The sequence below is a fragment of the Rattus norvegicus genome, chromosome 1 (assembly GCF_021556685.1).
Source record: "Rattus norvegicus strain SHRSP/BbbUtx chromosome 1, alternate assembly SHRSP_T2T, whole genome shotgun sequence".
Lineage (NCBI taxonomy): Eukaryota > Metazoa > Chordata > Mammalia > Rodentia > Muridae > Rattus > Rattus norvegicus.
In genome coordinates this window covers 65,370,815-65,380,059 of record NC_141534.1, presented here as the reverse complement: position 1 = coordinate 65,380,059, position 9,245 = coordinate 65,370,815, and the positions used below count along the sequence as shown (strand labels likewise).

General features: G+C 48.1%; 1 pseudogene across 2 annotated transcripts in view; it reads left to right on the top strand.

Moving 5' to 3' along the window:
- Window positions 1-5,449, top strand: part of LOC148007162 (sperm motility kinase Y pseudogene) — a 47,682-nt pseudogene extending 42,233 nt beyond the window's left edge. Inside the window, exons 2-5 of one of the 2 annotated variants that reach the window (XR_015646224.1) lie at window positions 471-1,439; window positions 1,897-3,731; window positions 3,848-4,058; window positions 4,688-5,449. The product of XR_015646224.1 is annotated as a sperm motility kinase Y pseudogene, transcript variant X1 (transcript). The remainder of the gene's footprint in view (window positions 1-470; window positions 1,440-1,896; window positions 3,732-3,847; window positions 4,059-4,687) is intronic. The other variant, XR_015646225.1, reaches the window with a different exon arrangement.
- The last annotated feature ends 3,796 nt before the right edge of the window (window positions 5,450-9,245 follow it).

Genomic DNA, 9,245 nt, shown 5'->3' with positions numbered 1-9,245 from the left:
TCCCCCTTAGGCCAATAGCTCCCACAGGGTGAGGACTAGAGGGTCATGGGCTCATGGACTCCTCCAGGGGCTACTGATCTTTTCACATGTGGTCATCAATCACAAGTGCTGCAGAGCAGAGTCTTATTTTTTCAAATGTAACATCCCATTCCATTAAGCCTCAAAACTAATTAACAAGGTTTGTCATTGAATAAGTATCAACAACCTAGTTTGTGGGTTATAGTTGATGGTCAGAATCCTGCATGCATGCATATTGTTTTGCATACTGGTTTTTTTTTGTTCCTAAGACCTAGTGATCTATTGAATTTTATAGGTAGTAGTTCTAAATGTTTTCTTTCAAAGACCTCAACTGAGAAGTAGAAAAAAGAAGTTATAATATAGTAAGGCAAATCAAAGCCCCAAATGGTAAGCTAAGAATTCTACCTCACTGTCTTTTTTGCTTGGAATAAATTGTCTTGTCTATTTCACAGTGTCATCTGGAAATTCTTTCATGTCCTCAGTATAAACAGTAGGTGATTTCAGACACATGGCAATGGAAAAGACACCAGCAGAAACTACAGCAGCAACAGGAGTAGCTACAATAGCAGAAGCAGCATTAGGCACAGCAGCAGCAGGAGGAGGAGAACAAGGAGGGTAGGAGGAGGAGGAGGAGGAAGATGAAGAGAGGAGGAGAAAGAAGAGGAGGAGGAGGAAGAGAAGGAAGAGGAGGAGAAAGAGGAGGATGAAGAGCAGGGGGAATATTTTGATTCCCTGTCCCCGTGAGAATTGCTGATGACTACTTCTGGACACAGATATCATGCTGAGAACTGTTTATCAAAATGATTTAACAGAATATTAATGTTCATAGAAGACATGTCAATGTTCCTGAGGGCATGCAGCCCTGGAAAAGAGAGCCAGATGGCAGAGGCAAGCAGTGTGGAATGTTCTTACTGAGGAAGACCTTCTCAAAGCTGATGATGTAAGAGGTATGAAGGAGCATTTCATGGGAGTCACGGTCCCATGCCCCTGTGTCAGGGCACACAGAGCTCCTAGCCTTGCATCCTGCGTGAGAGGGGACCTGGAATATTCCCTGATCCCCACAGGGTCCTGGATTGCATGGTTCCCCCTCAGTTATGGTCCTCCCTGTGCCACATGGGGTACGCAGCTTCTACGGGCTGAATTTATATCAGTGATTAACTGGAGCTGGACCACAACCACACCACAGGCAAGCCCTGGGCACTGAGGACATTAAGAGCAACAGACAACATCTCCTCCACTGCTTCTGACTCTGCTCCATAAGGCAAGGCAGCTCCCACACAGCAGGCATCCAGCCTATCTCCCAGCAGGGAGAGTGTGAGATGTCTGTGGATGAGCCCACAGGGACTACAGGATTCTGTGGGAAGACATCTGGTAGCTTCTGGAGCAGCTGCAGCAGCCAAGATACATGAAGTACAGTGGAGGTGAGCTATAGGACCAGGTAGCAAAGAGCCTGCTCTGGCCAATGCTGATCTGATTCCCTGGGTGCAGGCTGGAATAGTCACTCAGGGCTATTAGAGTGAAGGCCAGCCAAGGGCATACAATGTGTCACTAACATTCTCAAAGTCTTGTCCAGGAAATAAACCACTGGCCTTGACCACTAAAGTTGAGTCCAGACTCATGGGCTACAGGATAGCAGATTGAACTGAGTCTGAATTCCCATGAGTATGACCTCTGGCTGATCCCTAGGCTCAGTATAGATGAGCATGAGAAGGCACCATTGCTGTGTTTGCAGGAGTAGCAGAGAGCTCAGAATACGTGACCCACTCCTAACCCAGACTGGAGCCACTCTGGGGAGGAGATAGCATCATTTGATGGGCTTATGCGGGACACTGTGCTCTGGTTTGTGGCACATACAGCTCCTGTCTTTCTTGCTGACAGTTCAGATCCTCAGCTGGCCTCATCACGGACAGTCCCATGAGGAGTGGGTGTTTGTTTCCTGCTTCACAGTTAGGGCAGGAACAAGCCCAGACGCAGTGAGTAAGGACAGTGCTTCTGTCTTGACCCAGCTTCCTTGTCCTCCCCCCTCCCCCAACTCATATCAGGAGCCACCCAGAGACCTTCATAGGAGTGTGGGTCATGTTAATCGGAATGCACAGCTGGAGATTAAATTCTGGGTAAGGTCTCCATACAGCCCTGGTGGCTCCCACACCCTGCCTACCTAAGTTTTCCCAATTGGGTCCTCAGGGTCGTGGAGAATCTTCTACAGGCTGCCCTGAAGATACAGCCAGTTTCTTGGTAACATTGTGTTTAGCAGAGGTTCTCTGCTTCAGGCACAGGGCCTTCCAGTGAGAGGGTTTGCTGAGTAGCACACCAGGACCAGAAAAGTGTAGAGCCCTCCAGTGGTAGACATGAAGTACTGCAGGAGTTTATTTCCTGATTTCTTCACATCTACCTTGTTCTAAAGGCTTTTTGTCAGACACATAGGGACCTAAGAAACTTGAGTTTGAACCCCCATAGGGAACCCAGGACACTAAACCAGCAGCCCTGTTAAACGTCGGCAGAGGACTGTCTGGGCTCTGTGTTTATAGAATGGCTCTAGACTGGTATGAAGACTGATTGACCAGCCAGTCAAGGAGAGTTAGGGACAGTTAGAGACTTGGAGGAGAGCATGAGCGGCAGACACAGCAGAGTCCAGGCCAACAGTGGAACCAGTTCATTTAATAGAGAAGCATATGCCCTCCCAAAAGGCTGTCAGCTTAAGGCACTGCACTGAAGACCTGACCCAATAACATGCCCAATTTACACATCACCCACCTGTGGCTTGTGGAGGGTCCTCAGGGTAGATCCTAAAGTCCATCATGGCTGAAAGGCAGAAGTTTGCACATCATTGCAATGTGGAGGCTACTCTCTGCTGATGGGACCCACACAGTCTGTGAAAAAGTTTGCTTAAGTGAAAGTTGGCCGTCCTTGAACTCTCTGGTCTTCCAGGGTAGTGTGTGTTGACCACATGCAGAGCCATTCCTGAAAAACATAAGAGCCAAAATTCAACAATAGGGAGAGAATCCTGTGCCAGATGGAATCCCTCAGGCCAGTTCGGATTCAGAGACATCCTATGCCATGGCATGGAGGCTCCCAAGAACTTCTAGGATCAATGTGAGCCACACAGGGGCCACAGTCCATCCTGGGAGAACATTAAAGTATCTGGAATTATCAGGGACCCTAAGGTAGGTTCGTCAGGATATGGAGCTGATGCATGGTGGGATGCTTGGAGGATACAGCCTAAGGCAACGTAGAGGAAAGTGTGTTATGAGAGCTAAGACAGAGCAACCACACAGTCTGAGAACAAGTTTGCTTAAGTGCAATTTGGCCGTCCTTGAACTCTCTGTTCTTCCAGGGTAGGATGGCCTATCGGGCCCAGGACAGAGCGACTATGCCAGAATTACAATGGTCTGTAATAGAGATGGAGAAGGTGTCAGGATGGGACTTGGGCAGTGGATGGAGCTCTATGACTGCAAAGCCTGCCTAGGCTCCAAGGACCCAGAGCTGGCTGCTGCAGGAAGTCCTAGATCACAACTCTGCCGTTCCTCTTCCCAGGTCTTGCTTTTAACTACTGGACCCAACACAAAGCCTCCCTTGCAGGCTTACCAGAGCATGAAAACGAAATGGCCACCTCCTGTAACAAGAAACACTTCTAGAAGAGGAAGGAGACATCAATACATTCACAAAACTTTCAACTCGAAATCTGTCTTGCCAATAAGTGTGCAGGGATAAAGGTAAAGCAGATATTGAGGGACCAACCAGTCAATGACTGACACAAAGTGAGATCTGTCTCATGTGACAGACACAACCTCTGACGCTATTTATGATATTCTTTCTGATTTACTTACAGACAGAAAAGTAGCACACCTGTCTCCAGAGGCTTCACTCAGCAGCTGAAAGCCACAGCCAATCCTCAGATGGAGCTCGGGAAGTCTTGTGGAAGAGTGGGGGGAGAGTGACAAGGAAACTGGTTGGGATAAAACACTACAAGTAGTCCCCTACCGTCAGATACCTTGGACCATGGAGTATGCTAGAGCCTGTGCAACCAACCCCAGAGCCAGGTTAGCTATCTGCAGTTGGTCTCCATGTGGGTCATCTGACAAATAGATCCAGGACTGTCTCAGTCTGTGTTGCCTGCCATTGGATCTGTTCCCCATACCCGGACTGCCTGATTGTAAATCTGTGGGGCAGAATGTGCTCGGGCCACCTGGGACTAGATGTCCCGGGGTGGTGTGGTACCCAGGGTGTCTCCCCTTGTCCAAAGAGAAGGGAGAGCATTATGGTAGAAAGGATTTGTAAGGTGGGACTGGGAAGGGAAGAGGGAGAGTGACTGGGATCAGGATGTAACCTGAATAAAGAAGACATTATTGGAAGTAAAAAAGTTAGCCTGGAAAATGGAAAGATTGATAAGTGGCTAAGAGCACTGAATGCTCTTTCAGAGGTCCTGAGTTCAAATCCCAGCAAACACATGGAGGCTCACAAATGTCTCTAATGACATCTGATGCCCTCTCTGGTCTTTCTAAATACAGCTACCCTGTACGTATGCATAACGATTGATTGATTGAATGAATGAATGAATGAATGAATGAATGAATAAATAAATAAATTTTACCTAGACTTAGTTATCAGGCAATGAATAAAATGTCGAGATTATGTTCAAACCCATGTCATGGATTGCCTGGATTTTTAGAACTTCAGGAAACATCTCAACGAAGAACAAGAGAGGCTGAAGAAGAATGGGGAAGGGTTTGATCCCTGAAGTTCCTCAGTGTCCACTAGCACAGCACTTGTCCTTGGGAGATGACATCTTTCACTCTTCCTGACTGTTGCACCAATCAGAATTACAAGCTCTGTGGATGAACCTGTAAAAGAGGACAGTTGCTCTTGGGCAAATATGGAGGTTCCTGACCTCTCAGCAAGCTCACTGCTGACTTTTGAGGTCTCTGGAGGGTGAGCAAAATGAAGACATACAGAGTAGCCTCAGGTTGAGTCAGTCAGGCCCAGGGGGCTCAGTGGTGTCTCTCAGATTCCCAGGCCCTCCCTGAGATTGAACACACTACACAGTGTAAGAGGATTAGGGGATAACCAGGAAATGCAGTTGCTCAGGTGTCTGGCTCTGTAGGAGGGAAATAAATCACAGTGGGAAGCTTCAGGACAGTCAGGTGACCTGAGCCCTCCACAGAGTCTAAGTCCAGACTCACAGACATTCATCTGTCCGCAAGTCTCCTAAACACAGGCCTTGACTGACCTGCAGTCCAGAGTATGTTATTATACAGTGTCGCTTAGAGAGAGGACATAATTTCCAATTAGGCCTTTTCTGTGTCACACTGAGACTGGGTTTATGGTACAGCTGATGCAGATGGGGACTGGCCACAAGTGGCAGTCTATCGCAGATGAAATAAATAAATAAATAAATAAATAAATAAATAAATAAATAAATGAATGAATACCCACTTATCTCACTGCCTGCAATCCTCATTGTCACCACAAGGGAGCGCTGCTTTGACATTCTCAGAAAGAAAAGCTGACTTCCCTCAGGGAAATGGATGGACGGATGGATGGATGGATGGATGGATGGATGGATGGGTGGTTGGGTGGGTGGGTGGATGGATGGATGGATGGATGGATGGATGGATGGATGGATGGATAGACAGAGAAGTGATTTGACTTAATCAGTTTCTTCCTTTCCTACTTTTCTGGTCGAAAACACACTGAACATGTCTGCTGCAATTGCTTGTTCTTCATTTCTGCTTTCTTTGGCTGTTCATTCAAGGCAGCTCCCTTAGAATCTGCTCATCTCAATAAAGGTCCATCTGTGGAATGTATAGCTTCTCAGTTAGTAGCTAAGGTATTCTTGGAAGGAGTTCCCAAAATCCCCTCTGGGGCAGTTGCCAGTGTTCTCTACTTCAGACAGCAGCTGCATGAAGCAAACACACACCTGTCTGAACATTACAGCTTGGGTGCACGTCACAGTGCACCTGCCCCAGGGTCCTTGCCAGTTGCACATGCCACAGGGCCACAACTACAAGATCCCTTCCCCAGGAATCATGCCCCCTTACATCTCCCCCAGGATTCCTGCTCCTTTGTAACTGAACCAGGGTCCCTGCCCGGTTGTTCCTGGCTCACGTTTCCTACTCAGTTTTACCTGCCCCAACGACCCTGGCCCACTGCACCAGCCTCAGGGATCCTGTCCCATTGTGCCCATCATGCTGCACCTTCCTGAGAGTACCTACTAACTGTTCCTAGGTGGCATTTTTCAAAATCTAATTCAAAGATCTTGCCAGTCAGAACCCATTGTCTTTAGTAACACCAAGTAGATATTTGCAGGGCTTCCTCACCTACACTTAATCAATCCCTTCTCTCAGTTCTCCATGTGGAAGCAAAGAAACTAGCAGCAGAACATGGATTATTCATCCAGGATATCAGCAGCCCTAGAATTCTCATGAGATGGGCTGCTGTGACTGTGATACAGGGGTGGCAGGGAGGCTTTGACACTGAACAAGCCCAGAGTGCTGCCTCTGCTCACATTGTGCCAGCACCTTAGCCTACCTCTAGATGTCCTAAACTCTGGGAGGAGGAAGGAGATCTTCCTACATAGAAGATGTTCTCTGAATCTGTGCTGGCCCAGGTCAAGCCAGAGTGTTTGCACATGCCAGTTCCAGCCCCTGAGGGTTCTCTGCCTGCCTGGTGTTTTGTTGTGCTTTATGTCTGGCAAGGTGAAGATGTGGCCCATACTAGGAATATCTTTGAAGACAACTGCCCTGGGTTCCCATGCTAAAATTCAATTAGGGACTGACAGGGACCTAAATAACAACAAGACAGTGCCAAGACCATGAGTTCCAAAATCAAGAGCAAATGGGGCCTTGATGGTATCCTGTGCTGATCTGACAGGAGTCAGCACACACAATTCTCCTGCACATCCAATGCCCCTTGGAAAAATCCTCTGTCAAGGGTAAGTGATGCCTCATGAGAATGAACTGTCAGCGTAGGACAAGACACTTGGGACTACTGTCCTGAACTCACCAGTCTCAGATGAATGGGCTTTGAAAAGTTTTCAGGACACAGAATAGGGGTGTGTAAGCAAGTGCAGGTAATCCTTGGGTAACACATAGTTCCTGAGGAGGTTCTGAGAGCTGTTGGATCCACTCCTGGAAAAGGCAGCATCGTGTTCAGGGGGGTAAGAAAGCATGAGCCTCCTGATGTTTTCACAGTATTGCATGGGAACAGTAACAATGCCCTTAGGAGCAGGATGTTCTAACACTCTCAGATCAAGCGGACAGCCTAGAGCCTATTAGGCCCATATCCCAAGAGAATACCGGTCATGTGTGAAGCTTCTATAGCCAGGAAGCTGGAGCAGGGAACATTGACATTGTCTCAGTTAGGGTTTTACTGCTGAGAACAGACACACCATGACCAATGCAGCTCTTATGAGGACAACATTAATGGACACAGGATTGCAGGTTCAGAGACTCAGTCCAGTATCATCAAGCTGGGAGCATGGCAGCATCCAGGCAGTCATGGTGCCAGAGTAAGTGGGAGGTCTACATATTCATCTGAAGGCTGCTTGAGGAAGATTGGCTTGCATGTGGATAGGAAAATGGTTTTAAAGCCCATGCCCACAGTGACACACCTACTTTAACAAGACCACGCCTCCTAATATTGCCACTCCCTGAGCTAAGCATATACAAACCATCATAGACATCTTGCAGGAGGGTGGTACTGTTCTATCAGAGAGAAGCCTCTGCTCCCGTTAATATACTGAGGTCAACCCTGGGTAGGGCACAGAGCCCTCCACACATCCTGGGACTCAGGGAGGCATCCTATGAAAGAGCTTTTTCCTAGAAGGAAACATGGGTGTAGGCCTCCCTTCCAGCCAGGCTGTAGGGAGTCTCCAATGCTAAACTCTGTCTTTTTGCAGAAGTGAAACAATGAAAATTCACCCTTAACAGTACAGTGAATAGCAAAAATGGTGAAAGGTATAAAAAGAACCAATTAGTACCAGAGCATGAGGATTGGTTTTATATGAAATGTGGGTGGGTGCAGTGCAGTATCCTCCTCCATGTACCCACATGTTCAGTAACTACCCTGTTCGATGCAGCTTTACACAGAACCATCTGGAATCCATTCACTGAGGGACTCCATCCCTGGACTGGAAGCTACAGGTGGGACTTTTGTATCCAGGTCTCCCAGCCCTGGGACAGGGATGCATGGATGAAGTGGAGAGAAGCAGACTGGAATGGTGCAGAGGTTATCCTGCCAGCAAACCCAAGCCCCCAGCTGCATGACAATGTAGAACAGCGAGCAGTTTCCCAGCCAGCCTCACTCCCCATTGACAGACTTCTTCCAGTCCCTCCTTTTGCCAAGGAAAGAAAAGCAAAAAAAGTAGGGGCAGGGAAAGAAAAATTGCTCTACTCCCAGGAGCCAAGGACAAGCCCCCTCCCATCCTCTTATCTGACCCCATAACCAGCCACAGCCAAGTCCTGGGCTCATCTCTAGAGGCACATGGACCCAGGCAGATGAGCCCTTGAATCACAATCGGCTCCTCAAAAGCATCCTATGGGTGTCAGTCCTAAGTCCATGAATCGGAGGTGCTCTGCACAGCTATTCAGAGAAGCCTTCTCTTGATCTCTGTGAAGATCTCTCTGTTGGATGTCAGAGGAGGGTGTCCATCCAGCATCAATCCAGGGACTGTGGCCCTCTAATGTGTTAGCCCATGTGAACCTCCCCACAGAGCCCCACCTGTCCTTGTGCAACTCCTCCTTGATCGCCTTTTATAGGAAGATATTTAGAGTCCCTTGCAGGAGGCAGGGAAAATGGCACACAGCTGAGGGTGGTAGACAAAGCTGGGAACACATCAAATATTGAGTTGGTGTGAGGCTCCCTAAGCCATGCTTGGGCAGGTCTGTGCCAGCGATCCCATAAGACCCTTTGATTCTCCCCATGTAGACAGCAGGAACCAATTGCCAGGCCTACCCTCTGCCCAGAGCAAAGGGAGATTGGAACTTGGATTCCAACCCTGGCCATTCCTATAATACCTGACCTTGTAACCCTTGCTCCCTTTGGGGCTCAACAGTCCCCCTCAAATGTAGACATCAATGTCTAGATGGTGTTCACAGCTTTTCTAGCCTGAAACTGTGCTTTGTTTGATACTACAAACCAGGAAGTAGGGACTTAAACTTGAGATCACTGACTCAGGCTAGGGAGGACTCCAGGGCACCTGAGCTCAGCTGCAAAGGCAGAAGCTGAAC